The sequence below is a fragment of the Nyctereutes procyonoides genome, unplaced genomic scaffold (assembly GCF_905146905.1).
Source record: "Nyctereutes procyonoides isolate TBG_1078 unplaced genomic scaffold, NYPRO_anot_genome, whole genome shotgun sequence".
NCBI lineage: Eukaryota > Metazoa > Chordata > Mammalia > Carnivora > Canidae > Nyctereutes > Nyctereutes procyonoides.
In genome coordinates this window covers 42,007,008-42,015,378 of record NW_026575125.1, presented here as the reverse complement: position 1 = coordinate 42,015,378, position 8,371 = coordinate 42,007,008, and positions in this window count along the sequence as shown.

Here is an 8,371-nt window from a genome sequence, read left to right as displayed (position 1 = left end):
TCATACAGATGGCCACCAACAGTCCTCCAGATATGTAGTCATGCCTTAGCACTGTGATTTTTGTGGCTCCCATATCCAGAGGTGGAGCGTATTTCCTCAGCCTTTGAACTCAGGCTGGCATTGTGACTTGCTCTGGCCAACAGCATGTCATTATGTAAGACCCAGAGCCTAGCCCTCAAGAGGCATGCAGCTTCAGGGCACCTGGGTGGCTCAGTTAAGTGTTGGCCTTTGGCTCAGGTCACGATCCCGGAATACTGGGATCAAAGCCCACATCCAGCAACCTGCTCTCTCAAATAAATAAATAAGATCTTTTTAAAAAATTATTTAAAAAACAATAAAATAATGCCTGGGTGGCTCAGTGGTTGAGCCATCTGCCTTCAGCTCAGGTGGTGATCCTGGGACCCTGGAATCCAGTCCCACATCAGGATCCCCACAGGGAGCCTGCTTCTCCGTCTGCCTATGTCTCTGCCTATCTCTCTGTGTGTCTCTCATGAATAAATAATAAAATCTTAAAAGAGGCATGCAACTTCTGCCTTGGCCATAGAGGAGCACAGCCCTGCTGGAGATTGAGAGGAAGGGTGGCAGAGAACCAAGACACTCCCAATGACAGCCAGCACCAAATCGCCAGACCCTCCCACGGGATAGAGCAGAGGAAAATCTAAGAGAGGCATCACCAGCTGATCCCAGCTCCAAAATTCCCTACCTACAGGATTGGGAGCAAATCTCCTTTTGTAACACAAAGCCACGAAGTTTTGCAGTTACATTGCAACAGGAAATGAACTGGCACAGCATTCTCCTCTCCCTGAATAGGGCTGAGTGAACCTGACAATGTTCCCAAAGGGCAGATCTTGTTTTGGCAGCCAGAGGACCAATCCTTGGCAGGCCAGCAACTAGTGCAAGCAAACAGACCGCCAGTCCCCCCAGGGCTAGGAGCCTCAGTGTGACGCTCAGCACTTTGCTTCAATTCTCTTTCCCCAGATTCGGAGTCAGTAGTAGCCTTTGCTGTCTCTGAAAATGTGGTGATGACCACTGGAAAGTCCAAAAACAAAGAAAGGTGTTTATTTGGGGCACCTGGGTGGCTCAGTCAGTTGAGCATCTGCTTGGGGCTCGGGTCATGATCCCGGAGTCCTGGGATTGATCCCTGCGTAGAGCTCCCTGCTCAATGGGTGCTTCTCCCTCTCCCGCTCCCCCTGCTTGTAGGCTCACACGCGCTCTCTCTCTTTCTGCCAAATAAATGATTTATTTATCATTCATCCTGAGCAAGGAGCCCAATGTGATGAGATGCTGGGGCTCGAACCCAGGACCCTGGGATCATGACCTAAGCTGAAGGCAGACACTTAACCACAGAGCCACCCAGGCTCCCCCAAAAAGGTTTCTTTTTTTATTGGAGTTCAATTTGCCAACATATAGCATAACACCCAGTGCTCATCCCACTAAGTGTCCCACTCAGTGCCCATCACCCAGTCACCCCAACCCCCTGCCTACCTCCCTTTCCACCACCTCTTGTTCATTCCCAGAGTTAGGAGTCTCTCGTGTTCTGTCACCCTCACTGATATTTCCCACTCATTTTCTCTCCTTTCCCCTTTATTCCCTTTCACTATTTTTATACTCCCCGAATATAATGTTTGTCCATATAATGTTTGTCCTTCTCTGATTGACTCATTTCACTCAGCATAATGCCCTCCAGTTCCATCCACGTTGAAGCAAATGGTGGGTATTTGTCGTTTCTAATGGCTGAGTAATATTCCATTGTATACATAAACCACATCTTCTTTATCCATTCATCTGTCGATGGACACCGAGGCTCCTTCCACAGTTTGGCTATTCTGGACATTGCTGCTAGAAACATTGGGGTGCAGGTGTCCCAGAATTTCACTGCATCTGTATCTTTGGGGTAAATCCCCAGCAGTGCAATTGCTGGGTCGTAGGGCAGCTCTATTTTTAACTCTTTGAGGAACCTCCACACAGTTTTCCAGAGTGGCTGCACCAGTTCACATTCCCACCAACAGTGCAAGAGGGTTCCCCTCTCTCCACATCCTCTTCAACATTTGTTGTTTCCTGCCTTGTTAATTTTCCCCATTCTCACTGGTGTGAGGTGGTATCTCATTGTGGTTTTGATTTGTATTTCCCTGATGGCCAGTGATGTGGAGCATTTTCTCCTGTGTTTGTTGGCCATGTCTATGTCTTCCTCTGTGAGATTTCTCTTCATGTCTTTTGCCCATTTCATGATTGGATTGTTTGTTTCATTGCTGTTGAGTTGAATAAGTTCTTTATAGATCTTGGAAACTAGCCCTTTATCTGATACGTCATTTGCAAATGTCTTCTCCCATTCTGTAGGTTGTCTTTTAGTTTTGTTGACTGTTTCTTTTGCTGTGCAGAAGCTTCTTATCTTGATGAAGTCTCAATAGTTCATTTTTGCTTTTGTTTCTCTTGCCTTCATGGATGTATCTTGCAAGAAGTTACTGTGGCCAAGTTCAAAAAGGGTGTTGCCTGTGTTCTCCTCTAGGATTTTGATGGATTCTCATCTCACATTTAGATATTTCCTCCATTTTGAGTTTATCTTTGTGTATAGTGTAAGAGAATGGTCTGTTTCATTCTTCTGCACGTGGCTGTCCAATTTTCCCAGCACCATTTATTGAAGAGACTGTCCTTTTTCCAGTGGATAGTCTTTCCTGCTTTGTCAAATATTAGTTGACTATAGAGTTGAGGGTCCACTTCTGGGTTCTCTATTCTGTTCCATTGATCTATGTGTCTGTTTTTGGGCCAGTACCACACACTCTTGATGATCACAGCTTTGTAGTACAACCTGAATTCTGGCATTGTGATGCCCCCAGCTATGGCTTTCTTTTTCAATATTCCCCTGGCTATTCGGGGTCTTTTCTGATTCCACACAAATCTTATGATGATTTGTTCCAACCCTCTGAAGCAAACAAAATTTCTTTAAGCAATTATGAGTCTTCACCCAGGAAATGTTCACTACAAGGTATATTATTGGAAGTGATAGTATATCATTTGAATACCTAGTTATTATTCTGAATAACCAAGATGAAAGTGCTGTATAATTTTAAATGTGGAAGCAGCATTCTTCAAGACCTAGAGAGAAAAGTATTGAAATCGCCTGATTATTTGAATACATACACTCAGTGTATTACAGAGCTCTTTTTACTGCCAAAGAGTAGTCGGAATTTTTGCTTGGTTTCAAACCAAATCCATAACATTAAAATGCATCATAGGGATCCCTGGGTGGCGCAGCGGTTTAGCGCCTGCCTTTGGCCCAGGGCGCGATCCTGGAGACCCGGGATCGAATCCCACGTCGGGCTCCCGGTGCATGGAGCCTGCTTCTCCCTCTGCCTGTGTCTCTGCCTCTCTCTCTCTCTCTCTCTCTGACTATCATAAATAAATAAAAATTAAAAAAAAATAAAATGCATCATAATTTCCATCAGCAACTTGTTAGCATTGGGCGAGGGGAAATCCCTCTTTGCACAAAGACATGTGATTTCTCTTTTTTAAGATTTTATTTATTTGGAGAGAGAGAACACAAGTGGTGCTGGGGGGTTGGTGTGCACAGAGGGAGAAGCAGACTCCCCGGCAAGCAGGGAGAATGATGCAGGGCTTGATCCTGGGCTCCAGGATCATGACCTGAGCCAAAGGCAGAATCTTAACCAACTGAGCCACCCAGGTGCCCCCAAAGACATATGATTTCTGCTGAAGACTTTCAAAGACATTCTCTAATGCAATGTTATAAAAAGATCTTTTAGGGACGCCTGGGTGGCTCAGTGGTTGAGTGTCTGCCTCCAGCTCAGGGCGTGATCCTGGGGTCCTGGAATCGAATCCCACATTGGGCTCCCTGCAGGGGGCCTGCTTTTCCCTCTGCCTGTGTCTCAAGCAGACTCTGCACGGAGCATGGAGCCCAATGTGGGGCTCCATCTCATTACTCTGAGATAATGACCTGAGCTGAAATCAAGAGCTGGATGTTCAGCTGACTAAGCCACCCAGGCACTCCAACATTCAACAAGTATTTGTGAGTGCCAGCTCTATCCCAGGCACTGTGTTCAGCCCAATGGTAAACAACCTGGGCAGAGCTGCTGCCCTCACAAAGCCGCGGTCTAGAGAGGAAGATAGGTCACCAGGCAATTATTGATTGTTTGGCTCTAAATGAGGAATTCATGATTAGTTAAGTGAATAAATGATCTCTCATTCTTTTTTTTTTCCAGCTTTACTGAGATAGAATGGATAAACAGGGGCATCTAGAAGGCTTAGTGATTGAGTCTCTGCCTTTGGCTCAAGTTGTGATCCCAGGGTCCTTGGATTGAGTCCCACTTGGGCTCCCTGCGGGGAGCCTGCTTCTCCCTCTGCCTATGTCTCTGCCTCGCTTTCTGTGTCTCTCTTGAATAAATAAATAAAATCTTAAAAAAAAGAATTGACAAATGAAAAACATTCCACAATGTATTGTATATCAAATCATCACATTGTATGCCCTAAATGTATATGATTTTTATTTGTCAAATGTTGACCACAATCAAGTTACTAATACATCCAGGGCAGCCCCAGTGGCTCAGCGGTTTAATGCCACCTTCAGCCCAGGGCATAATCCTGGAGACCAGGGATTGAGTCCCACATCAGGTTCCCTGCATGGAGCCTGCTTCTCCCTCTGCCTGTGCCTGTCTCTCATGAATAAATAAAAATAATAATTAAAAATCTTTTTTAAAAAGTTACTAACACATCCTATCACCTCATAGAGCTACTTTGAGCGTGTGTGTGTAGAAAACAGTTCTATTCTCTTAGCAAATGTCGAGTATGCAATGCAGTATTGTTAGCTAGAGTCACCTTGCTGTATATTGGGTTTCCAGAACTCACTCATCTTATAATTGGAAGTTTGTACCCTTTGATCGTCATCTTCCCATTTCCTCCACCTCTCCCCTCCTGCCAGCTCCTGGCAACTACAATCTCATTCTCAAGACATCATTACAGGGGCGTCCAGCTGGCTCAGTGGGTGGACCATGTGACTCTTGATCTCATGGTTGTGGGCCCAAGGTCCATGCTGGGTGTAGAGATTACTGTAAAATCTTTCAGGGGGATTCCTGGGTGGCTCAGCGGTTCAGCGCCTGCCTTCAGCCTAGGACAAGATCCTGGAGACCTGGGATCGAGTCCCACCTCGGGCTCTCTGCATGGAGCCTGCTTCTCCCTCTGCCTGTGTCTCTGCGTCTCTCTCTCTCTCTCTCTCTCTCTCTCTCTGTCTATCATGAATAAATAAAATCTTTAAAAATAAATACAATATTTTAAAAAGGCATCATTACAGCATTGTCTTTTTAAAAAAATATTTATCTATTTATGTAAAGTCTACACCCAATGTGGAGCTTGAACTCATGACCTGGAGATCAAGAGTTGCATGCTCCTCCACCTGAACCAGCCAGGCACCCCAGAATTGTGTCTTTTTTTTTTAAGATGAGATCATGATCCTGGGGTCCTGGTATCAAGCCCTGTGCTTTGGCTCCCTGCTTAGTGAGGAGTCAGCTTCTCCCTCTCCCTCTGCCCCTCCCCCTACTCATGGATGCTCAAATAAATAAATAAATAAATAAATTTATTTTATTTTTTTAAGAATTATTTATTTATGAGAGAGAGAGAGAGGCAGAGACACAGGAGGAGGGAGAAGCAGGCTCCATGCCGGGAGCCCAATCTGGGACTCGATCCCAGGACTCCAGGATCGCACCCGGGCCAAAGGCAGGTCCTAAACCGCTGAGCCACCGAGGGATCCCGTAAATAAATTTATTTTTAAAAAGATTTTATTTATTTATTCATGAGAGGCGCAGAGAGAGGCAGAGACACAGGCAGAGGGAGAAGCAATCTCCATGCAGGGAGCCCGATGTGGGACTCAATCCCAGGTCTCCAGGATCACGCCCTGGGCAGAAGGCAGGCATTCAACTGCTGAGCCACCCAGGGATCCCGGGGTGGAGATTTCTTTAGTGCATCTCTGCATCCATAAATTGAAACTTTCAGGATTGGGATACCTGGGTGGCTTAGTGGTTGAGCATCTGCCTTTGGCTCAGGTTGTGATCCCAGGGTCCCCACAGGGAGACTGTTTCTCCCCTCTGCCTATGTCTCTGCCTCTCTCTGTGTGTCTCTCATGAATAAATAAAATCTTAAAAAGAAAAGAAACTTTCAGGATTGATTTCCCTTTTGGTGGAATATATAACTTGTGAAACATGACCTGATGGCCCGCAACTGTAGTAACCAGCTGCTGGTTTGGTCAACTCTCATCGATGCCTTCCCCAACAAGAGCTCTATCCCTGCTAAGGATGAGTAGGGGTTGACCTGATGAATCATTGCAGTACCTCTACTCTATCAGATGTCTATTGAACATGCCAGGCACTCTGTCAGGCGCTCCATCTATATTCTCTCCTTTCACCTTCATGACAAACCCACGAAGTGGCTATTTTGTCCCCATTTTACTAATGAGGAAACTGAGATTCAGAGAATTTAGGTGACTTGTTTGCTTAAGGTCACAAAGGCAGCACAAATAAGGCTGGGCCCTATCCTCTAAAACCTGGCTCCTAGTACCTGCCTCTCACCTCATTCATCTAGCAAACTCCTATTTATCCTTCAGATCTTAGCTGAGATCCCACTCTCCCGGGAACTCCTTTCATGGCACTCTGAGTTCTTTTGCCTCCCCTGTGTGCTCCCCCGCTTCCTGGACTTGCCCCAACGCATTTACTACAAACTTAAGTATTCCTCCTCTGTAATCAGTAACTAGGCAAGGGACTTTGGCCTTATTTCAGTTTCAGGTGTATGGGAGACATTAAAGAACTAGCTATTAGAGGGGCCAGGCTGGCTTGGTCGGTAGAGCATGTGACTCTTGTCCTCAGGGTTGTAAGTTCAAGCCCCACATTGGGCATGGAGTCTACTTAAATTTTTTTAAAAAGTAGCTATGGGTGGGGAGTGCCTGGGTGGCTCAGTCAGTTAAGCCTCTGCCTTCAGCTAGGGTCATGATCTCGGGGTCTTAGGATCAAGCCCTGCATGAGGCTCCCTGTTCAGCAGGGAAGTCTGCTTCTTCTTCTGTCCCCCTCCCAGCAAGCTCCCTCTCTCTCTCAAATAAATAAATAAAATCATATTTTAAAAAATAGCTGTCAGATAAGTAGCTAAATGAAGGTATGAATGATCCACTCCAAAGTTTTTCCACAACCCCCCTCTAGTCTCCTGTACCACACAGTACCCTTCCTTACATAGGACTAGGTCAGTGCTGAGCCCTTTGGGGTGGGAGACAGAGTACAGACACGAAGGACCCCCGTCCTTGTGGGTACACTGCCAGTTAGGGAGACATTCCAGAAAATGATGGGAACACAGAGGGCCCTGAGCCAGAGGAGAGGACGGAGTGGGGGAGGGCAGCTGAGGGAAGGAAGATCAACTGGTATCATCAGAGATAAAACAAATATTTTGTTTCAGGATCCCTGGGTGGTGCAGCGGTTTAGCGCCTGCCTTTGGCCCAGGGCGTGATCCTGGAGACCCAGTATCGAATCCCACGTCGGGCTCCTGGTACATGGGGCCTGCTTCTCCCTCTGCCTGTGTCTCTGCCTCTCTCTCTGTGTGTGACTATCATAAATAAAAATTAAAAAAAATAGTTTGTTTCATTCAAAAAATTTTCTCAATCCAAATATGAGTACAATTACACGGATATAAATCATGGACTGGAGAATTGAGCCTGACACCTTTATTTATTTTGAAAAATGGATTTAAGGGAGAGAGCGCGAGAGAGCCTGCGCGTGAGCAGGGGGCGGGGCAGAGGGGGAGAAGCAGACTCCGCCCGGAGCGCCCAGAGCATGGAGCCCCGCTCGGGGTTGGATCCACTTGAGATGGTGACCTGCACCCAAACCAAGAGTCAGACGCTGAACCCACTGAGCCACCCAGGCGCCCCAAGCCTCACACCTTTACAGCCGGGTGCTGATGCCCAGGCTGAACACGCACACCTTTACCTACGAGCGATTTATTACTTACAAGGGAGAATTCTTGCAGGTGATCTATTACTTGCCAGCAGTTCCGAGGCATTTTGCACGCCACTTGTCCCCTTGTCTCTGCTCCCCTGGTCACACGTTGCCCTTCGTCCTGACTCCCAGCTCCGATCCTCACTCTGCTAGTTCTCTTTTTGGACAGTAATGAGCTCCCTGAGAAGGCTGGAAGCCACATGGGAACAGCAATAACGAGTGGCTCATATTTTTGTCTTCCGTCCACGGCATTTGGGGAGGGTCAGACCAAAAGATGGAGGAAGGTGTAGGATAGGTGCCTGATGGATAATGTCTTGCTTTCCTATAAATGTGGACTGCTTCGCGTTTGTCTCGCACGTAGACCCTAATTCAAATTTTCCTGGTCTGGCAGTTGG